A 24930-nucleotide genomic window follows, 5' to 3' on the forward strand; every position below is an offset into this window, starting at 1 on the left:
ACTACAAAAGTTGTAGCAAATTGTGCCCTTAACACAATGGTCTGTAACTTTTTTGCTCCCAGATGCATCAATGTGGAGAATTTTTGAAAAATGTGCAAATTACAAGAGTGTTGAAAAAAAACGGTATCCTGAGCAGAATACAGAAAAACTTTTACTACAAAAGTTGTAGCAAATTGTGCCCTTAACACAATGGTCCGTAACTTTTTTGCTCCCAGATGCATCAATGTGGAGAATTTTTGAAAAATGTGCAAATTACAAGAGTGTTGAAAAAAAACGGTATCCGGAGCAGAATACAGAAAAACTTTTACTACAAAAGTTGTAGCAAATTGTGCCCTTAACACAATGGTCTGTAACCTTTTTGCTCCCAGATGCATCAATGTGGAGAATTTTTGAAAAATGTGGAAATTACAAGAGTGTTGAAAAAAAACGGTATCCGGAACAGAATACAGAAAAACTTTTACTACAAAAGTTGTAGCAAATTGTGCCCTTAACACAATGGTCTGTAACCTTTTTGCTCCCAGATGCATCAATGCGGAGAATTTTTCAAAAATGTGGAAATTACAAGAGTGTTGAAAAAAAACGGTATCCGGAGCAGAATACAGAAAAACTTTTACTACAAAAGTTGTAGCAAATTGTGCCCTTAACACAATGGTCTGTAACTTTTTTGCTCCCAGATGCATCAATGTGGAGAATTCTTAAAAAATGTGGAAATTACAAGAGTGTTGAAAAAAAACGGTATCCAGAGCAGAATACAGAAAAACTTTTACTACAAAAGTTGTAGCAAATTGTGCCCTTAACACAATGGTCTGTAACTTTTTTGCTCCCAGATGCATCAATGTGGAGAATTCTTAAAAAATGTGGAAATTACAAGAGTGTTGAAAAAAAACGGTATCCGGAGCAGAATACAGAAAAACTTTTACTACAAAAGTTGTAGCAAATTGTGCCCTTAACACAATGGTCTGTAACTTTTTTGCTCCCAGATGCATCAATGTGGAGAATTTTTGAAAAATGTGCAAATTACAAGAGTGTTGAAAAAAAACGGTATCCGGAGCAGAATACAGAAAAACTTTTACTACAAAAGTTGTAGCAAATTGTGCCCTTAACACAATGGTCTGTAACTTTTTTGCTCCCAGATGCATCAATGTGGAGAATTTTTGAAAAATGTGCAAATTACAAGAGTGTTGAAAAAAAACGGTATCCTGAGCAGAATACAGAAAAACTTTTACTACAAAAGTTGTAGCAAATTGTGCCCTTAACACAATGGTCCGTAACTTTTTTGCTCCCAGATGCATCAATGTGGAGAATTTTTGAAAAATGTGCAAATTACAAGAGTGTTGAAAAAAAACGGTATCCGGAGCAGAATACAGAAAAACTTTTACTAGAAAAGTTGTAGCAAATTGTGCCCTTAACACAATGGTCTAACTTTTTTGCTCCCAGATGCATCAATGTGGAGAATTTTTGAAAAATGTGCAAATTACAAGAGTGTTGAAAAAAAACGGTATCCGGAGCAGAATACAGAAAAACTTTTACTACAAAAGTTGTAGCAAATTGTGCCCTTAACACAATGGTCTGTAACTTTTTTGCTCCCAGATGCATCAATGTGGAGAATTTTTGAAAAATGTGCAAATTACAAGAGTGTTGAAAAAAAACGGTATCCGGAGCAGAATACAGAAAAACTTTTACTACAAAAGTTGTAGCAAATTGTGCCCTTAACACAATGGTCTGTAACCTTTTTGCTCCCAGATGCATCAATGTGGAGAATTTTTGAAAAATGTGGAAATTACAAGAGTGTTGAAAAAAAACGGTATCCGGAACAGAATACAGAAAAACTTTTACTACAAAAGTTGTAGCAAATTGTGCCCTTAACACAATGGTCTGTAACTTTTTTGCTCCCAGATGCATCAATGTGGAGAATTTTTGAAAAATGTGCAAATTACAAGAGTGTTGAAAAAAAACGGTATCCGGAGCAGAATACAGAAAAACTTTTACTACAAAAGTTGTAGCAAATTGTGCCCTTAACACAATGGTCTGTAACTTTTTTGCTCCCAGATGCATCAATGTGGAGAATTTTTGAAAAATGTGCAAATTACAAGAGTGTTGAAAAAAAACGGTATCCTGAGCAGAATACAGAAAAACTTTTACTACAAAAGTTGTAGCAAATTGTGCCCTTAACACAATGGTCCGTAACTTTTTTGCTCCCAGATGCATCAATGTGGAGAATTTTTGAAAAATGTGCAAATTACAAGAGTGTTGAAAAAAAACGGTATCCGGAGCAGAATACAGAAAAACTTTTACTAGAAAAGTTGTAGCAAATTGTGCCCTTAACACAATGGTCTGTAACTTTTTTGCTCCCAGATGCATCAATGTGGAGAATTCTTAAAAAATGTGGAAATTACAAGAGTGTTGAAAAAAAACGGTATCCAGAGCAGAATACAGAAAAACTTTTACTACAAAAGTTGTAGCAAATTGTGCCCTTAACACAATGGTCTGTAACTTTTTTGCTCCCAGATGCATCAATGTGGAGAATTCTTAAAAAATGTGGAAATTACAAGAGTGTTGAAAAAAAACGGTATCCGAAGCAGAATACAGAAAAACTTTTACTACAAAAGTTGTAGCAAATTGTGCCCTTAACACAATGGTCCGTAACTTTTTTGCTCCCAGATGCATCAATGTGGAGAATTTTTGAAAAATGTGCAAATTACAAGAGTGTTGAAAAAAAACGGTATCCGGAGCAGAATACAGAAAAACTTTTACTACAAAAGTTGTAGCAAATTGTGCCCTTAACACAATGGTCCGTAACTTTTTTGCTCCCAGATGCATCAATGTGGAGAATTTTTGAAAAATGTGCAAATTACAAGAGTGTTGAAAAAAAACGGTATCCGGAGCAGAATACAGAAAAACTTTTACTACAAAAGTTGTAGCAAATTGTGCCCTTAACACAATGGTCTGTAACTTTTTTGCTCCCAGATGCATCAATGTGGAGAATTTTTGAAAAATGTGCAAATTACAAGAGTGTTGAAAAAAAACGGTATCCGGAGCAGAATACAGAAAAACTTTTACTACAAAAGTTGTAGCAAATTGTGCCCTTAACACAATGGTCTGTAACTTTTTTGCTCACAGATGCATCAATGTGGAGAATTTTTGAAAAATGTGCAAATTACAAGAGTGTTGAAAAAAAACGGTATCCGGAGCAGAATACAGAAAAACTTTTACTACAAAAGTTGTAGCAAATTGTGCCCTTAACACAATGGTCCGTAACTTTTTTGCTCCCAGATGCATCAATGTGGAGAATTTATGAAAAATGTGCAAATTACAAGAGTGTTGAAAAAAAACGGTATCCGGAGCAGAATACAGAAAAACTTTTACTACAAAAGTTGTAGCAAATTGTGCCCTTAACACAATGGTCTGTAACTTTTTTGCTCCCAGATGCATCAATGTGGAGAATTTTTGAAAAATGTGCAAATTACAAGAGTGTTGAAAAAAAACGGTATCCGGAGCAGAATACAGAAAAACTTTTACTACAAAAGTTGTAGCAAATTGTGCCCTTAACACAATGGTCTGTAACTTTTTTGCTCCCAGATGCATCAATGTGGAGAATTTTTGAAAAATGTGCAAATTACAAGAGTGTTGAAAAAAAACGGTATCCTGAGCAGAATACAGAAAAACTTTTACTACAAAAGTTGTAGCAAATTGTGCCCTTAACACAATGGTCCGTAACTTTTTTGCTCCCAGATGCATCAATGTGGAGAATTTTTGAAAAATGTGCAAATTACAAGAGTGTTGAAAAAAAACGGTATCCGGAGCAGAATACAGAAAAACTTTTACTAGAAAAGTTGTAGCAAATTGTGCCCTTAACACAATGGTCTGTAACTTTTTTGCTCCCAGATGCATCAATGTGGAGAATTCTTAAAAAATGTGGAAATTACAAGAGTGTTGAAAAAAAACGGTATCCAGAGCAGAATACAGAAAAACTTTTACTACAAAAGTTGTAGCAAATTGTGCCCTTAACACAATGGTCTGTAACTTTTTTGCTCCCAGATGCATCAATGTGGAGAATTCTTAAAAAATGTGGAAATTACAAGAGTGTTGAAAAAAAACGGTATCCGAAGCAGAATACAGAAAAACTTTTACTACAAAAGTTGTAGCAAATTGTGCCCTTAACACAATGGTCCGTAACTTTTTTGCTCCCAGATGCATCAATGTGGAGAATTTTTGAAAAATGTGCAAATTACAAGAGTGTTGAAAAAAAACGGTATCCGGAGCAGAATACAGAAAAACTTTTACTACAAAAGTTGTAGCAAATTGTGCCCTTAACACAATGGTCCGTAACTTTTTTGCTCCCAGATGCATCAATGTGGAGAATTTTTGAAAAATGTGCAAATTACAAGAGTGTTGAAAAAAAACGGTATCCGGAGCAGAATACAGAAAAACTTTTACTACAAAAGTTGTAGCAAATTGTGCCCTTAACACAATGGTCTGTAACTTTTTTGCTCCCAGATGCATCAATGTGGAGAATTTTTGAAAAATGTGCAAATTACAAGAGTGTTGAAAAAAAACGGTATCCGGAGCAGAATACAGAAAAACTTTTACTACAAAAGTTGTAGCAAATTGTGCCCTTAACACAATGGTCTGTAACTTTTTTGCTCCCAGATGCATCAATGTGGAGAATTTTTGAAAAATGTGCAAATTACAAGAGTGTTGAAAAAAAACGGTATCCGGAGCAGAATACAGAAAAACTTTTACTACAAAAGTTGTAGCAAATTGTGCCCTTAACACAATGGTCCGTAACTTTTTTGCTCCCAGATGCATCAATGTGGAGAATTTATGAAAAATGTGCAAATTACAAGAGTGTTGAAAAAAAACGGTATCCGGAGCAGAATACAGAAAAACTTTTACTACAAAAGTTGTAGCAAATTGTGCCCTTAACACAATGGTCTGTAACTTTTTTGCTCCCAGATGCATCAATGTGGAGAATTTTTGAAAAATGTGCAAATTACAAGAGTGTTGAAAAAAAACGGTATCCGGAGCAGAATACAGAAAAACTTTTACTACAAAAGTTGTAGCAAATTGTGCCCTTAACACAATGGTCTGTAACTTTTTTGCTCCCAGATGCATCAATGTGGAGAATTTTTGAAAAATGTGCAAATTACAAGAGTGTTGAAAAAAAACGGTATCCTGAGCAGAATACAGAAAAACTTTTACTACAAAAGTTGTAGCAAATTGTGCCCTTAACACAATGGTCCGTAACTTTTTTGCTCCCAGATGCATCAATGTGGAGAATTTTTGAAAAATGTGCAAATTACAAGAGTGTTGAAAAAAAACGGTATCCGGAGCAGAATACAGAAAAACTTTTACTACAAAAGTTGTAGCAAATTGTGCCCTTAACACAATGGTCTGTAACTTTTTTGCTCCCAGATGCATCAATGTGGAGAATTTTTGAAAAATGTGCAAATTACAAGAGTGTTGAAAAAAAACGGTATCCGGAGCAGAATACAGAAAAACTTTTACTACAAAAGTTGTAGCAAATTGTGCCCTTAACACAATGGTCTGTAACTTTTTTGCTCCCAGATGCATCAATGTGGAGAATTTTTGAAAAATGTGCAAATTACAAGAGTGTTGAAAAAAAACGGTATCCGGAGCAGAATACAGAAAAACTTTTACTACAAAAGTTGTAGCAAATTGTGCCCTTAACACAATGGTCTGTAACCTTTTTGCTCCCAGATGCATCAATGTGGAGAATTTTTGAAAAATGTGGAAATTACAAGAGTGTTGAAAAAAAACGGTATCCGGAACAGAATACAGAAAAACTTTTACTACAAAAGTTGTAGCAAATTGTGCCCTTAACACAATGGTCTGTAACCTTTTTGCTCCCAGATGCATCAATGCGGAGAATTTTTCAAAAATGTGGAAATTACAAGAGTGTTGAAAAAAAACGGTATCCGGAGCAGAATACAGAAAAACTTTTACTACAAAAGTTGTAGCAAATTGTGCCCTTAACACAATGGTCTGTAACTTTTTTGCTCCCAGATGCATCAATGTGGAGAATTCTTAAAAAATGTGGAAATTACAAGAGTGTTGAAAAAAAACGGTATCCAGAGCAGAATACAGAAAAACTTTTACTACAAAAGTTGTAGCAAATTGTGCCCTTAACACAATGGTCTGTAACTTTTTTGCTCCCAGATGCATCAATGTGGAGAATTCTTAAAAAATGTGGAAATTACAAGAGTGTTGAAAAAAAACGGTATCCGGAGCAGAATACAGAAAAACTTTTACTACAAAAGTTGTAGCAAATTGTGCCCTTAACACAATGGTCCGTAACTTTTTTGCTCCCAGATGCATCAATGTGGAGAATTTTTGAAAAATGTGCAAATTACAAGAGTGTTGAAAAAAAACGGTATCCGGAGCAGAATACAGAAAAACTTTTACTACAAAAGTTGTAGCAAATTGTGCCCTTAACACAATGGTCTGTAACTTTTTTGCTCCCAGATGCATCAATGTGGAGCATTCTTAAAAAATGTGGAAATTACAAGAGTGTTGAAAAAAAACGGTATCCGGAGCAGAATACAGAAAAACTTTTACTACAAAAGTTGTAGCAAATTGTGCCCTTAACACAATGGTCTGTAACTTTTTTGCTCCCAGATGCATCAATGTGGAGAATTTTTGAAAAATGTGGAAATTACAAGAGTGTTGAAAAAAAACGGTATCCGGAACAGAATACAGAAAAACTTTTACTACAAAAGTTGTAGCAAATTGTGCCCTTAACACAATGGTCTGTAACCTTTTTGCTCCCAGATGCATCAATGCGGAGAATTTTTCAAAAATGTGGAAATTACAAGAGTGTTGAAAAAAAACGGTATCCGGAGCAGAATACAGAAAAACTTTTACTACAAAAGTTGTAGCAAATTGTGCCCTTAACACAATGGTCTGTAACTTTTTTGCTCCCAGATGCATCAATGTGGAGAATTCTTAAAAAATGTGGAAATTACAAGAGTGTTGAAAAAAAACGGTATCCAGAGCAGAATACAGAAAAACTTTTACTACAAAAGTTGTAGCAAATTGTGCCCTTAACACAATGGTCTGTAACTTTTTTGCTCCCAGATGCATCAATGTGGAGAATTCTTAAAAAATGTGGAAATTACAAGAGTGTTGAAAAAAAACGGTATCCGGAGCAGAATACAGAAAAACTTTTACTACAAAAGTTGTAGCAAATTGTGCCCTTAACACAATGGTCCGTAACTTTTTTGCTCCCAGATGCATCAATGTGGAGAATTTTTGAAAAATGTGGAAATTACAAGAGTGTTGAAAAAAAACGGTATCCGGAACAGAATACAGAAAAACTTTTACTACAAAAGTTGTAGCAAATTGTGCCCTTAACACAATGGTCTGTAACCTTTTTGCTCCCAGATGCATCAATGCGGAGAATTTTTCAAAAATGTGGAAATTACAAGAGTGTTGAAAAAAAACGGTATCCGGAGCAGAATACAGAAAAACTTTTACTACAAAAGTTGTAGCAAATTGTGCCCTTAACACAATGGTCTGTAACTTTTTTGCTCCCAGATGCATCAATGTGGAGAATTCTTAAAAAATGTGGAAATTACAAGAGTGTTGAAAAAAAACGGTATCCGGAGCAGAATACAGAAAAACTTTTACTACAAAAGTTGTAGCAAATTGTGCCCTTAACACAATGGTCCGTAACTTTTTTGCTCCCAGATGCATCAATGTGGAGAATTTTTGAAAAATGTGGAAATTACAAGAGTGTTGAAAAAAAACGGTATCCGGAACAGAATACAGAAAAACTTTTACTACAAAAGTTGTAGCAAATTGTGCCCTTAACACAATGGTCTGTAACCTTTTTGCTCCCAGATGCATCAATGCGGAGAATTTTTCAAAAATGTGGAAATTACAAGAGTGTTGAAAAAAAACGGTATCCGGAGCAGAATACAGAAAAACTTTTACTACAAAAGTTGTAGCAAATTGTGCCCTTAACACAATGGTCTGTAACTTTTTTGCTCCCAGATGCATCAATGTGGAGAATTCTTAAAAAATGTGGAAATTACAAGAGTGTTGAAAAAAAACGGTATCCAGAGCAGAATACAGAAAAACTTTTACTACAAAAGTTGTAGCAAATTGTGCCCTTAACACAATGGTCTGTAACTTTTTTGCTCCCAGATGCATCAATGTGGAGAATTCTTAAAAAATGTGGAAATTACAAGAGTGTTGAAAAAAAACGGTATCCGGAGCAGAATACAGAAAAACTTTTACTACAAAAGTTGTAGCAAATTGTGCCCTTAACACAATGGTCCGTAACTTTTTTGCTCCCAGATGCATCAATGTGGAGAATTTTTGAAAAATGTGCAAATTACAAGAGTGTTGAAAAAAAACGGTATCCGGAGCAGAATACAGAAAAACTTTTACTACAAAAGTTGTAGCAAATTGTGCCCTTAACACAATGGTCTGTAACTTTTTTGCTCCCAGATGCATCAATGTGGAGAATTTTTGAAAAATGTGCAAATTACAAGAGTGTTGAAAAAAAACGGTATCCGGAGCAGAATACAGAAAAACTTTTACTACAAAAGTTGTAGCAAATTGTGCCCTTAACACAATGGTCTGTAACCTTTTTGCTCCCAGATGCATCAATGTGGAGAATTTTTGAAAAATGTGGAAATTACAAGAGTGTTGAAAAAAAACGGTATCCGGAACAGAATACAGAAAAACTTTTACTACAAAAGTTGTAGCAAATTGTGCCCTTAACACAATGGTCTGTAACCTTTTTGCTCCCAGATGCATCAATGCGGAGAATTTTTCAAAAATGTGGAAATTACAAGAGTGTTGAAAAAAAACGGTATCCGGAGCAGAATACAGAAAAACTTTTACTACAAAAGTTGTAGCAAATTGTGCCCTTAACACAATGGTCTGTAACTTTTTTGCTCCCAGATGCATCAATGTGGAGAATTCTTAAAAAATGTGGAAATTACAAGAGTGTTGAAAAAAAACGGTATCCAGAGCAGAATACAGAAAAACTTTTACTACAAAAGTTGTAGCAAATTGTGCCCTTAACACAATGGTCTGTAACTTTTTTGCTCCCAGATGCATCAATGTGGAGAATTCTTAAAAAATGTGGAAATTACAAGAGTGTTGAAAAAAAACGGTATCCGGAGCAGAATACAGAAAAACTTTTACTACAAAAGTTGTAGCAAATTGTGCCCTTAACACAATGGTCCGTAACTTTTTTGCTCCCAGATGCATCAATGTGGAGAATTTTTGAAAAATGTGCAAATTACAAGAGTGTTGAAAAAAAACGGTATCCGGAGCAGAATACAGAAAAACTTTTACTACAAAAGTTGTAGCAAATTGTGCCCTTAACACAATGGTCTGTAACTTTTTTGCTCCCAGATGCATCAATGTGGAGCATTCTTAAAAAATGTGGAAATTACAAGAGTGTTGAAAAAAAACGGTATCCGGAGCAGAATACAGAAAAACTTTTACTACAAAAGTTGTAGCAAATTGTGCCCTTAACACAATGGTCTGTAACTTTTTTGCTCCCAGATGCATCAATGTGGAGAATTTTTGAAAAATGTGGAAATTACAAGAGTGTTGAAAAAAAACGGTATCCGGAACAGAATACAGAAAAACTTTTACTACAAAAGTTGTAGCAAATTGTGCCCTTAACACAATGGTCTGTAACCTTTTTGCTCCCAGATGCATCAATGCGGAGAATTTTTCAAAAATGTGGAAATTACAAGAGTGTTGAAAAAAAACGGTATCCGGAGCAGAATACAGAAAAACTTTTACTACAAAAGTTGTAGCAAATTGTGCCCTTAACACAATGGTCTGTAACTTTTTTGCTCCCAGATGCATCAATGTGGAGAATTCTTAAAAAATGTGGAAATTACAAGAGTGTTGAAAAAAAACGGTATCCGGAGCAGAATACAGAAAAACTTTTACTACAAAAGTTGTAGCAAATTGTGCCCTTAACACAATGGTCTGTAACTTTTTTGCTCCCAGATGCATCAATGTGGAGAATTTTTGAAAAATGTGGAAATTACAAGAGTGTTGAAAAAAAACGGTATCCGGAACAGAATACAGAAAAACTTTTACTACAAAAGTTGTAGCAAATTGTGCCCTTAACACAATGGTCGGTAACCTTTTTGCTCCCAGATGCATCAATGCGGAGAATTTTTCAAAAATGTGGAAATTACAAGAGTGTTGAAAAAAAACGGTATCCGGAGCAGAATACAGAAAAACTTTTACTACAAAAGTTGTAGCAAATTGTGCCCTTAACACAATGGTCTGTAACTTTTTTGCTCCCAGATGCATCAATGTGGAGAATTCTTAAAAAATGTGGAAATTACAAGAGTGTTGAAAAAAAACGGTATCCGGAGCAGAATACAGAAAAACTTTTACTACAAAAGTTGTAGCAAATTGTGCCCTTAACACAATGGTCCGTAACTTTTTTGCTCCCAGATGCATCAATGTGGAGAATTTTTGAAAAATGTGCAAATTACAAGAGTGTTGAAAAAAAACGGTATCCGGAGCAGAATACAGAAAAACTTTTACTACAAAAGTTGTAGCAAATTGTGCCCTTAACACAATGGTCTGTAACTTTTTTGCTCCCAGATGCATCAATGTGGAGCATTCTTAAAAAATGTGGAAATTACAAGAGTGTTGAAAAAAAACGGTATCCGGAGCAGAATACAGAAAAACTTTTACTACAAAAGTTGTAGCAAATTGTGCCCTTAACACAATGGTCTGTAACTTTTTTGCTCCCAGATGCATCAATGTGGAGAATTTTTGAAAAATGTGGAAATTACAAGAGTGTTGAAAAAAAACGGTATCCGGAACAGAATACAGAAAAACTTTTACTACAAAAGTTGTAGCAAATTGTGCCCTTAACACAATGGTCTGTAACCTTTTTGCTCCCAGATGCATCAATGCGGAGAATTTTTCAAAAATGTGGAAATTACAAGAGTGTTGAAAAAAAACGGTATCCGGAGCAGAATACAGAAAAACTTTTACTACAAAAGTTGTAGCAAATTGTGCCCTTAACACAATGGTCTGTAACTTTTTTGCTCCCAGATGCATCAATGTGGAGAATTCTTAAAAAATGTGGAAATTACAAGAGTGTTGAAAAAAAACGGTATCCAGAGCAGAATACAGAAAAACTTTTACTACAAAAGTTGTAGCAAATTGTGCCCTTAACACAATGGTCTGTAACTTTTTTGCTCCCAGATGCATCAATGTGGAGAATTCTTAAAAAATGTGGAAATTACAAGAGTGTTGAAAAAAAACGGTATCCGGAGCAGAATACAGAAAAACTTTTACTACAAAAGTTGTAGCAAATTGTGCCCTTAACACAATGGTCCGTAACTTTTTTGCTCCCAGATGCATCAATGTGGAGAATTTTTGAAAAATGTGCAAATTACAAGAGTGTTGAAAAAAAACGGTATCCGGAGCAGAATACAGAAAAACTTTTACTACAAAAGTTGTAGCAAATTGTGCCCTTAACACAATGGTCTGTAACTTTTTTGCTCCCAGATGCATCAATGTGGAGAATTTTTGAAAAATGTGCAAATTACAAGAGTGTTGAAAAAAAACGGTATCCGGAGCAGAATACAGAAAAACTTTTACTACAAAAGTTGTAGCAAATTGTGCCCTTAACACAATGGTCCGTAACTTTTTTGCTCCCAGATGCATCAATGTGGAGAATTTTTGAAAAATGTGCAAATTACAAGAGTGTTGAAAAAAAACGGTATCCGGAGCAGAATACAGAAAAACTTTTACTACAAAAGTTGTAGCAAATTGTGCCCTTAACACAATGGTCTGTAACCTTTTTGCTCCCAGATGCATCAATGCGGAGAATTTTTCAAAAATGTGGAAATTACAAGAGTGTTGAAAAAAAACGGTATCCGGAGCAGAATACAGAAAAACTTTTACTACAAAAGTTGTAGCAAATTGTGCCCTTAACACAATGGTCTGTAACCTTTTTGCTCCCAGATGCATCAATGTGGAGAATTTTTGAAAAATGTGCAAATTACAAGAGTGTTGAAAAAAAACGGTATCCGGAGCAGAATACAGAAAAACTTTTACTACAAAAGTTGTAGCAAATTGTGCCCTTAACACAATGGTCTGTAACCTTTTTGCTCCCAGATGCATCAATGTGGAGAATTTTTGAAAAATGTGGAAATTACAAGAGTGTTGAAAAAAAACGGTATCCGGAACAGAATACAGAAAAACTTTTACTACAAAAGTTGTAGCAAATTGTGCCCTTAACACAATGGTCTGTAACCTTTTTGCTCCCAGATGCATCAATGCGGAGAATTTTTCAAAAATGTGGAAATTACAAGAGTGTTGAAAAAAAACGGTATCCGGAGCAGAATACAGAAAAACTTTTACTACAAAAGTTGTAGCAAATTGTGCCCTTAACACAATGGTCTGTAACCTTTTTGCTCCCAGATGCATCAATGTGGAGAATTTTTGAAAAATGTGCAAATTACAAGAGTGTTGAAAAAAAACGGTATCCGGAGCAGAATACAGAAAAACTTTTACTACTAAAGTTGTAGCAAATTGTGCCCTTAACACAATGGTCAGTAACCTTTTTGCTCCCAGATGCATCAATGTGGAGAATTTTTGAAAAATGTGGAAATTACAAGAGTGTTGAAAAAAAACGGTATCCGGAACAGAATACAGAAAAACTTTTACTACAAAAGTTGTAGCAAATTGTGCCCTTAACACAATGGTCTGTAACCTTTTTGCTCCCAGATGCATCAATGCGGAGAATTTTTCAAAAATGTGGAAATTACAAGAGTGTTGAAAAAAAACGGTATCCGGAGCAGAATACAGAAAAACTTTTACTACAAAAGTTGTAGCAAATTGTGCCCTTAACACAATGGTCTGTAACCTTTTTGCTCCCAGATGCATCAATGTGGAGAATTTTTGAAAAATGTGCAAATTACAAGAGTGTTGAAAAAAAACGGTATCCGGAGCAGAATACAGAAAAACTTTTACTACAAAAGTTGTAGCAAATTGTGCCCTTAACACAATGGTCTGTAACTTTTTTGCTCCCAGATGCATCAATGTGGAGAATTCTTAAAAAATGTGGAAATTACAAGAGTGTTGAAAAAAAACGGTATCCGGAGCAGAATACAGAAAAACTTTTACTACAAAAGTTGTAGCAAATTGTGCCCTTAACACAATGGTCCGTAACTTTTTTGCTCCCAGATGCATCAATGTGGAGAATTTTTGAAAAATGTGGAAATTACAAGAGTGTTGAAAAAAAACGGTATCCGGAACAGAATACAGAAAAACTTTTACTACAAAAGTTGTAGCAAATTGTGCCCTTAACACAATGGTCTGTAACCTTTTTGCTCCCAGATGCATCAATGCGGAGAATTTTTCAAAAATGTGGAAATTACAAGAGTGTTGAAAAAAAACGGTATCCGGAGCAGAATACAGAAAAACTTTTACTACAAAAGTTGTAGCAAATTGTGCCCTTAACACAATGGTCTGTAACTTTTTTGCTCCCAGATGCATCAATGTGGAGAATTCTTAAAAAATGTGGAAATTACAAGAGTGTTGAAAAAAAACGGTATCCGGAGCAGAATACAGAAAAACTTTTACTACAAAAGTTGTAGCAAATTGTGCCCTTAACACAATGGTCCGTAACTTTTTTGCTCCCAGATGCATCAATGTGGAGAATTTTTGAAAAATGTGGAAATTACAAGAGTGTTGAAAAAAAACGGTATCCGGAACAGAATACAGAAAAACTTTTACTACAAAAGTTGTAGCAAATTGTGCCCTTAACACAATGGTCTGTAACCTTTTTGCTCCCAGATGCATCAATGCGGAGAATTTTTCAAAAATGTGGAAATTACAAGAGTGTTGAAAAAAAACGGTATCCGGAGCAGAATACAGAAAAACTTTTACTACAAAAGTTGTAGCAAATTGTGCCCTTAACACAATGGTCTGTAACTTTTTTGCTCCCAGATGCATCAATGTGGAGAATTCTTAAAAAATGTGGAAATTACAAGAGTGTTGAAAAAAAACGGTATCCAGAGCAGAATACAGAAAAACTTTTACTACAAAAGTTGTAGCAAATTGTGCCCTTAACACAATGGTCTGTAACTTTTTTGCTCCCAGATGCATCAATGTGGAGAATTCTTAAAAAATGTGGAAATTACAAGAGTGTTGAAAAAAAACGGTATCCGGAGCAGAATACAGAAAAACTTTTACTACAAAAGTTGTAGCAAATTGTGCCCTTAACACAATGGTCCGTAACTTTTTTGCTCCCAGATGCATCAATGTGGAGAATTTTTGAAAAATGTGCAAATTACAAGAGTGTTGAAAAAAAACGGTATCCGGAGCAGAATACAGAAAAACTTTTACTACAAAAGTTGTAGCAAATTGTGCCCTTAACACAATGGTCTGTAACTTTTTTGCTCCCAGATGCATCAATGTGGAGCATTCTTAAAAAATGTGGAAATTACAAGAGTGTTGAAAAAAAACGGTATCCGGAGCAGAATACAGAAAAACTTTTACTACAAAAGTTGTAGCAAATTGTGCCCTTAACACAATGGTCTGTAACTTTTTTGCTTCCAGATGCATCAATGTGGAGAATTTTTGAAAAATGTGGAAATTACAAGAGTGTTGAAAAAAAACGGTATCCGGAACAGAATACAGAAAAACTTTTACTACAAAAGTTGTAGCAAATTGTGCCCTTAACACAATGGTCTGTAACCTTTTTGCTCCCAGATGCATCAATGCGGAGAATTTTTCAAAAATGTGGAAATTACAAGAGTGTTGAAAAAAAACGGTATCCGGAGCAGAATACAGAAAAACTTTTACTACAAAAGTTGTAGCAAATTGTGCCCTTAACACAATGGTCTGTAACTTTTTTGCTCCCAGATGCATCAATGTGGAGAATTCTTAAAAAATGTGGAAATTACAAGAGTGTTGAAAAAAAACGGTATCCAGAGCAGAATACAGAAAAACTTTTACTACAAAAGTTGTAGCAAATTGTGCCCTTAACACAATGGTCTGTAACTTTTTTGCTCCCAGATGCATCAATGTGGAGAATTCTTAAAAAATGTGGAAATTACAAGAGTGTTGAAAAAAAACGGTATCCGGAGCAGAATACAGAAAAACTTTTACTACAAAAGTTGTAGCAAATTGTGCCCTTAACACAATGGTCCGTAACTTTTTTGCTCCCAGATGCATCAATGTGGAGAATTTTTGAAAAATGTGGAAATTACAAGAGTGTTGAAAAAAAACGGTATCCGGAACAGAATACAGAAAAACTTTTACTACAAAAGTTGTAGCAAATTGTGCCCTTAACACAATGGTCTGTAACCTTTTTGCTCCCAGATGCATCAATGCGGAGAATTTTTCAAAAATGTGGAAATTACAAGAGTGTTGAAAAAAAACGGTATCCGGAGCAGAATACAGAAAAACTTTTACTACAAAAGTTGTAGCAAATTGTGCCCTTAACACAATGGTCTGTAACTTTTTTGCTCCCAGATGCATCAATGTGGAGAATTCTTAAAAAATGTGGAAATTACAAGAGTGTTGAAAAAAAACGGTATCCGGAGCAGAATACAGAAAAACTTTTACTACAAAAGTTGTAGCAAATTGTGCCCTTAACACAATGGTCCGTAACTTTTTTGCTCCCAGATGCATCAATGTGGAGAATTTTTGAAAAATGTGGAAATTACAAGAGTGTTGAAAAAAAACGGTATCCGGAACAGAATACAGAAAAACTTTTACTACAAAAGTTGTAGCAAATTGTGCCCTTAACACAATGGTCTGTAACCTTTTTGCTCCCAGATGCATCAATGCGGAGAATTTTTCAAAAATGTGGAAATTACAAGAGTGTTGAAAAAAAACGGTATCCGGAGCAGAATACAGAAAAACTTTTACTACAAAAGTTGTAGCAAATTGTGCCCTTAACACAATGGTCTGTAACTTTTTTGCTCCCAGATGCATCAATGTGGAGAATTCTTAAAAAATGTGGAAATTACAAGAGTGTTGAAAAAAAACGGTATCCAGAGCAGAATACAGAAAAACTTTTACTACAAAAGTTGTAGCAAATTGTGCCCTTAACACAATGGTCTGTAACTTTTTTGCTCCCAGATGCATCAATGTGGAGAATTCTTAAAAAATGTGGAAATTACAAGAGTGTTGAAAAAAAACGGTATCCGGAGCAGAATACAGAAAAACTTTTACTACAAAAGTTGTAGCAAATTGTGCCCTTAACACAATGGTCCGTAACTTTTTTGCTCCCAGATGCATCAATGTGGAGAATTTTTGAAAAATGTGCAAATTACAAGAGTGTTGAAAAAAAACGGTATCCGGAGCAGAATACAGAAAAACTTTTACTACAAAAGTTGTAGCAAATTGTGCCCTTAACACAATGGTCTGTAACTTTTTTGCTCCCAGATGCATCAATGTGGAGCATTCTTAAAAAATGTGGAAATTACAAGAGTGTTGAAAAAAAACGGTATCCGGAGCAGAATACAGAAAAACTTTTACTACAAAAGTTGTAGCAAATTGTGCCCTTAACACAATGGTCTGTAACTTTTTTGCTCCCAGATGCATCAATGTGGAGAATTTTTGAAAAATGTGGAAATTACAAGAGTGTTGAAAAAAAACGGTATCCGGAACAGAATACAGAAAAACTTTTACTACAAAAGTTGTAGCAAATTGTGCCCTTAACACAATGGTCTGTAACCTTTTTGCTCCCAGATGCATCAATGCGGAGAATTTTTCAAAAATGTGGAAATTACAAGAGTGTTGAAAAAAAACGGTATCCGGAGCAGAATACAGAAAAACTTTTACTACAAAAGTTGTAGCAAATTGTGCCCTTAACACAATGGTCTGTAACTTTTTTGCTCCCAGATGCATCAATGTGGAGAATTCTTAAAAAATGTGGAAATTACAAGAGTGTTGAAAAAAAACGGTATCCAGAGCAGAATACAGAAAAACTTTTACTACAAAAGTTGTAGCAAATTGTGCCCTTAACACAATGGTCTGTAACTTTTTTGCTCCCAGATGCATCAATGTGGAGAATTCTTAAAAAATGTGGAAATTACAAGAGTGTTGAAAAAAAACGGTATCCGGAGCAGAATACAGAAAAACTTTTACTACAAAAGTTGTAGCAAATTGTGCCCTTAACACAATGGTCCGTAACTTTTTTGCTCCCAGATGCATCAATGTGGAGAATTTTTGAAAAATGTGCAAATTACAAGAGTGTTGAAAAAAAACGGTATCCGGAGCAGAATACAGAAAAACTTTTACTACAAAAGTTGTAGCAAATTGTGCCCTTAACACAATGGTCTGTAACTTTTTTGCTCCCAGATGCATCAATGTGGAGAATTTTTGAAAAATGTGCAAATTACAAGAGTGTTGAAAAAAAACGGTATCCGGAGCAGAATACAGAAAAACTTTTACTACAAAAGTTGTAGCAAATTGTGCCCTTAACACAATGGTCCGTAACTTTTTTGCTCCCAGATGCATCAATGTGGAGAATTTTTGAAAAATGTGCAAATTACAAGAGTGTTGAAAAAAAACGGTATCCGGAGCAGAATACAGAAAAACTTTTACTACAAAAGTTGTAGCAAATTGTGCCCTTAACACAATGGTCTGTAACCTTTTTGCTCCCAGATGCATCAATGCGGAGAATTTTTCAAAAATGTGGAAATTACAAGAGTGTTGAAAAAAAACGGTATCCGGAGCAGAATACAGAAAAACTTTTACTACAAAAGTTGTAGCAAATTGTGCCCTTAACACAATGGTCTGTAACCTTTTTGCTCCCAGATGCATCAATGTGGAGAATTTTTGAAAAATGTGCAAATTACAAGAGTGTTGAAAAAAAACGGTATCCGGAGCAGAATACAGAAAAACTTTTACTACAAAAGTTGTAGCAAATTGTGCCCTTAACACAATGGTCCGTAACTTTTTTGCTCCCAGATGCATCAATGTGGAGAATTTTTGAAAAATGTGCAAATTACAAGAGTGTTGAAAAAAAACGGTATCCGGAGCAGAATACAGAAAAACTTTTACTACAAAAGTTGTAGCAAATTGTGCCCTTAACACAATGGTCTGTAACTTTTTTGCTCCCAGATGCATCAATGTGGAGCATTCTTAAAAAATGTGGAAATTACAAGAGTGTTGAAAAAAAACGGTATCCGGAGCAGAATACAGAAAAACTTTTACTACAAAAGTTGTAGCAAATTGTGCCCTTAACACAATGGTCTGTAACTTTTTTGCTCCCAGATGCATCAATGTGGAGAATTTTTGAAAAATGTGGAAATTACAAGAGTGTTGAAAAAAAACGGTATCCGGAACAGAATACAGAAAAACTTTTACTACAAAAGTTGTAGCAAATTGTGCCCTTAACACAATGGTCTGTAACCTTTTTGCTCCCAGATGCATCAATGCGGAGAATTTTTCAAAAATGTGGAAATTACAAGAGTGTTGAAAAAAAACGGTATCCGGAGCAGAATACAGAAAAACTTTTACTACAAAAGTTGTAGCAAATTGTGCCCTTAACACAATGGTCTGTAACTTTTTTGCTCCCAGATGCATCAATGTGGAGAATTCTTAAAAAATGTGGAAATTACAAGAGTGTTGAAAAAAAACGGTATCCAGAGCAGAATACAGAAAAACTTTTACTACAAAAGTTGTAGCAAATTGTGCCCTTAACACAATGGTCTGTAACTTTTTTGCTCCCAGATGCATCAATGTGGAGAATTCTTAAAAAATGTGGAAATTACAAGAGTGTTGAAAAAAAACGGTATCCGGAGCAGAATACAGAAAAACTTTTACTACAAAAGTTGTAGCAAATTGTGCCCTTAACACAATGGTCCGTAACTTTTTTGCTCCCAGATGCATCAATGTGGAGAATTTTTGAAAAATGTGCAAATTACAAGAGTGTTGAAAAAAAACGGTATCCGGAGCAGAATACAGAAAAACTTTTACTACAAAAGTTGTAGCAAATTGTGCCCTTAACACAATGGTCTGTAACTTTTTTGCTCCCAGATGCATCAATGTGGAGAATTTTTGAAAAATGTGCAAATTACAAGAGTGTTGAAAAAAAACGGTATCCGGAGCAGAATACAGAAAAACTTTTACTACAAAAGTTGTAGCAAATTGTGCCCTTAACACAATGGTCCGTAACTTTTTTGCTCCCAGATGCATCAATGTGGAGAATTTTTGAAAAATGTGCAAATTACAAGAGTGTTGAAAAAAAACGGTATCCGGAGCAGAATACAGAAAAACTTTTACTACAAAAGTTGTAGCAAATTGTGCCCTTAACACAATGGTCTGTAACCTTTTTGCTCCCAGATGCATCAATGCGGAGAATTTTTCAAAAATGTGGAAATTACAAGAGTGTTGAAAAAAAACGGTATCCGGAGCAGAATACAGAAAAACTTTTACTACAAAAGTTGTAGCAAATTGTGCCCTTAACACAATGGTCTGTAACCTTTTTGCTCCCAGATGCATCAATGTGGAGAATTTTTGAAAAATGTGCAAATTACAAGAGTGTTGAAAAAAAACGGTATCCGGAGCAGAATACAGAAAAACTTTTACTACAAAAGTTGTAGCAAATTGTGCCCTTAACACAATGGTCTGTAACCTTTTTGCTCCCAGATGCATCAATGTGGAGAATTTTTGAAAAATGTGGAAATTACAAGAGTGTTGAAAAAAAACGGTATCCGGAACAGAATACAGAAAAACTTTTACTACAAAAGTTGTAGCAAATTGTGCCCTTAACACAATGGTCTGTAACCTTTTTGCTCCCAGATGCATCAATGCGGAGAATTTTTCAAAAATGTGGAAATTACAAGAGTGTTGAAAAAAAACGGTATCCGGAGCAGAATACAGAAAAACTTTTACTACAAAAGTTGTAGCAAATTGTGCCCTTAACACAATGGTCTGTAACCTTTTTGCTCCCAGATGCATCAATGTGGAGAATTTTTGAAAAATGTGCAAATTACAAGAGTGTTGAAAAAAAACGGTATCCGGAGCAGAATACAGAAAAACTTTTACTACTAAAGTTGTAGCAAATTGTGCCCTTAACACAATGGTCAGTAACCTTTTTGCTCCCAGATGCATCAATGTGGAGAATTTTTGAAAAATGTGGAAATTACAAGAGTGTTGAAAAAAAACGGTATCCGGAACAGAATACAGAAAAACTTTTACTACAAAAGTTGTAGCAAATTGTGCCCTTAACACAATGGTCTGTAACCTTTTTGCTCCCAGATGCATCAATGCGGAGAATTTTTCAAAAATGTGGAAATTACAAGAGTGTTGAAAAAAAACGGTATCCGGAGCAGAATACAGAAAAACTTTTACTACAAAAGTTGTAGCAAATTGTGCCCTTAACACAATGGTCTGTAACCTTTTTGCTCCCAGATGCATCAATGTGGAGAATTTTTGAAAAATGTGCAAATTACAAGAGTGTTGAAAAAAAACGGTATCCGGAGCAGAATACAGAAAAACTTTTACTACAAAAGTTGTAGCAAATTGTGCCCTTAACACAATGGTCTGTAACTTTTTTGCTCCCAGATGCATCAATGTGGAGAATTTTTGAAAAATGTGCAAATTACAAGAGTGTTGAAAAAAAACGGTATCCGGAGCAGAATACAGAAAAACTTTTACTACAAAAGTTGTAGCAAATTGTGCCCTTAACACAATGGTCCGTAACTTTTTTGCTCCCAGATGCATCAATGTGGAGAATTTTTGAAAAATGTGCAAATTACAAGAGTGTTGAAAAAAAACGGTATCCGGAGCAGAATACAGAAAAACTTTTACTACAAAAGTTGTAGCAAATTGTGCCCTTAACACAATGGTCCGTAACTTTTTTGCTCCCAGATGCATCAATGTGGAGAATTTTTGAAAAATGTGCAAATTACAAGAGTGTTGAAAAAAAACGGTATCCGGAGCAGAATACAGAAAAACTTTTACTACAAAAGTTGTAGCAAATTGTGCCCTTAACACAATGGTCTGTAACTTTTTTGCTCCCAGATGCATCAATGTGGAGAATTTTTGAAAAATGTGCAAATTACAAGAGTGTTGAAAAAAAACGGTATCCGGAGCAGAATACAGAAAAACTTTTACTACAAAAGTTGTAGCAAATTGTGCCCTTAACACAATGGTCTGTAACTTTTTTGCTCCCAGATGCATCAATGTGGAGAATTTTTGAAAAATGTGCAAATTACAAGAGTGTTGAAAAAAAACGGTATCCGGAGCAGAATACAGAAAAACTTTTACTACAAAAGTTGTAGCAAATTGTGCCCTTAACACAATGGTCCGTAACTTTTTTGCTCCCAGATGCATCAATGTGGAGAATTTATGAAAAATGTGCAAATTACAAGAGTGTTGAAAAAAAACGGTATCCGGAGCAGAATACAGAAAAACTTTTACTACAAAAGTTGTAGCAAATTGTGCCCTTAACACAATGGTCTGTAACTTTTTTGCTCCCAGATGCATCAATGTGGAGAATTTTTGAAAAATGTGGAAATTACAAGAGTGTTGAAAAAAACGGTATCCGGAACAGAATACAGAAAAACTTTTACTACAAAAGTTGTAGCAAATTGTGCCCTTAACACAATGGTCTGTAACCTTTTTGCTCCCAGATGCATCAATGCGGAGAATTTTTCAAAAATGTGGAAATTACAAGAGTGTTGAAAAAAAACGGTATCCGGAGCAGAATACAGAAAAACTTTTACTACAAAAGTTGTAGCAAATTGTGCCCTTAACACAATGGTCTGTAACCTTTTTGCTCCCAGATGCATCAATGTGGAGAATTTTTGAAAAATGTGGAAATTACAAGAGTGTTGAAAAAAAACGGTATCCGGAACAGAATACAGAAAAACTTTTACTACAAAAGTTGTAGCAAATTGTGCCCTTAACACAATGGTCTGTAACCTTTTTGCTCCCAGATGCATCAATGCGGAGAATTTTTCAAAAATGTGGAAATTACAAGAGTGTTGAAAAAAAACGGTATCCGGAGCAGAATACAGAAAAACTTTTACTACAAAAGTTGTAGCAAATTGTGCCCTTAACACAATGGTCTGTAACCTTTTTGCTCCCAGATGCATCAATGTGGAGAATTTTTGAAAAATGTGCAAATTACAAGAGTGTTGAAAAAAAACGGTATCCGGAGCAGAATACAGAAAAACTTTTACTACAAAAGTTGTAGCAAATTGTGCCCTTAACACAATGGTCAGTAACCTTTTTGCTCCCAGATGCATCAATGTGGAGAATTTTTGAAAAATGTGGAAATTACAAGAGTGTTGAAAAAAAACGGTATCCGGAACAGAATACAGAAAAACTTTTACTACAAAAGTTGTAGCAAATTGTGCCCTTAACACAATGGTCTGTAACCTTTTTGCTCCCAGATGCATCAATGCGGAGAATTTTTCAAAAATGTGGAAATTACAAGAGTGTTGAAAAAAAACGGTATCCGGAGCAGAATACAGAAAAACTTTTACTACAAAAGTTGTAGCAAATTGTGCCCTTAACACAATGGTCTGTAACCTTTTTGCTCCCAGATGCATCAATGTGGAGAATTTTTGAAAAATGTGCAAATTACAAGAGTGTTGAAAAAAAACGGTATCCGGAGCAGAATACAGAAAAACTTTTACTACAAAAGTTGTAGCAAATTGTGCCCTTAACACAATGGTCTGTAACTTTTTTGCTCCCAGATGCATCAATGTGGAGAATTTTTGAAAAATGTGCAAATTACAAGAGTGTTGAAAAAAAACGGTATCCGGAGCAGAATACAGAAAAACTTTTACTACAAAAGTTGTAGCAAATTGTGCCCTTAACACAATGGTCCGTAACTTTTTTGCTCCCAGATGCATCAATGTGGAGAATTTTTGAAAAATGTGCAAATTACAAGAGTGTTGAAAAAAAACGGTATCCGGAGCAGAATACAGAAAAACTTTTACTACAAAAGTTGTAGCAAATTGTGCCCTTAACACAATGGTCTGTAACTTTTTTGCTCCCAGATGCATCAATGTGGAGAATTTTTGAAAAATGTGCAAATTACAAGAGTGTTGAAAAAAAACGGTATCCGGAGCAGAATACAGAAAAACTTTTACTACAAAAGTTGTAGCAAATTGTGCCCTTAACACAATGGTCTGTAACTTTTTTGCTCCCAGATGCATCAATGTGGAGAATTTTTGAAAAATGTGCAAATTACAAGAGTGTTGAAAAAAAACGGTATCCGGAGCAGAATACAGAAAAACTTTTACTACAAAAGTTGTAGCAAATTGTGCCCTTAACACAATGGTCCGTAACTTTTTTGCTCCCAGATGCATCAATGTGGAGAATTTATGAAAAATGTGCAAATTACAAGAGTGTTGAAAAAAAACGGTATCCGGAGCAGAATACAGAAAAACTTTTACTACAAAAGTTGTAGCAAATTGTGCCCTTAACACAATGGTCTGTAACTTTTTTGCTCCCAGATGCATCAATGTGGAGAATTTTTGAAAAATGTGCAAATTACAAGAGTGTTGAAAAAAAACGGTATCCGGAGCAGAATACAGAAAAACTTTTACTACAAAAGTTGTAGCAAATTGTGCCCTTAACACAATGGTCCGTAACTTTTTTGCTCCCAGATGCATCAATGTGGAGAATTTATGAAAAATGTGCAAATTACAAGAGTGTTGAAAAAAAACGGTATCCGGAGCAGAATACAGAAAAACTTTTACTACAAAAGTTGTAGCAAATTGTGCCCTTAACACAATGGTCTGTAACTTTTTTGCTCCCAGATGCATCAATGTGGAGAATTTTTGAAAAATGTGCAAATTACAAGAGTGTTGAAAAAAAACGGTATCCGGAGCAGAATACAGAAAAACTTTTACTACAAAAGTTGTAGCAAATTGTGCCCTTAACACAATGGTCCGTAACTTTTTTGCTCCCAGATGCATCAATGTGGAGAATTTATGAAAAATGTGCAAATTACAAGAGTGTTGAAAAAAAACGGTATCCGGAGCAGAATACAGAAAAACTTTTACTACAAAAGTTGTAGCAAATTGTGCCCTTAACACAATGGTCTGTAACTTTTTTGCTCCCAGATGCATCAATGTGGAGAATTTTTGAAAAATGTGGAAATTACAAGAGTGTTGAAAAAAACGGTATCCGGAACAGAATACAGAAAAACTTTTACTACAAAAGTTGTAGCAAATTGTGCCCTTAACACAATGGTCTGTAACCTTTTTGCTCCCAGATGCATCAATGCGGAGAATTTTTCAAAAATGTGGAAATTACAAGAGTGTTGAAAAAAAACGGTATCCGGAGCAGAATACAGAAAAACTTTTACTACAAAAGTTGTAGCAAATTGTGCCCTTAACACAATGGTCTGTAACCTTTTTGCTCCCAGATGCATCAATGTGGAGAATTTTTGAAAAATGTGGAAATTACAAGAGTGTTGAAAAAAAACGGTATCCGGAACAGAATACAGAAAAACTTTTACTACAAAAGTTGTAGCAAATTGTGCCCTTAACACAATGGTCTGTAACCTTTTTGCTCCCAGATGCATCAATGCGGAGAATTTTTCAAAAATGTGGAAATTACAAGAGTGTTGAAAAAAAACGGTATCCGGAGCAGAATACAGAAAAACTTTTACTACAAAAGTTGTAGCAAATTGTGCCCTTAACACAATGGTCTGTAACCTTTTTGCTCCCAGATGCATCAATGTGGAGAATTTTTGAAAAATGTGGAAATTACAAGAGTGTTGAAAAAAAAACGGTATCCGGAACAGAATACAGAAAAACTTTTACTACAAAAGTTGTAGCAAATTGTGCCCTTAACACAATGGTCTGTAACCTTTTTGCTCCCAGATGCATCAATGCGGAGAATTTTTCAAAAATGTGGAAATTACAAGAGTGTTGAAAAAAAACGGTATCCGGAGCAGAATACAGAAAA

This window comes from Onthophagus taurus, unplaced genomic scaffold (genome assembly GCF_036711975.1).
Source record: "Onthophagus taurus isolate NC unplaced genomic scaffold, IU_Otau_3.0 ScKx7SY_13, whole genome shotgun sequence".
Taxonomy (NCBI): domain Eukaryota; kingdom Metazoa; phylum Arthropoda; class Insecta; order Coleoptera; family Scarabaeidae; genus Onthophagus; species Onthophagus taurus.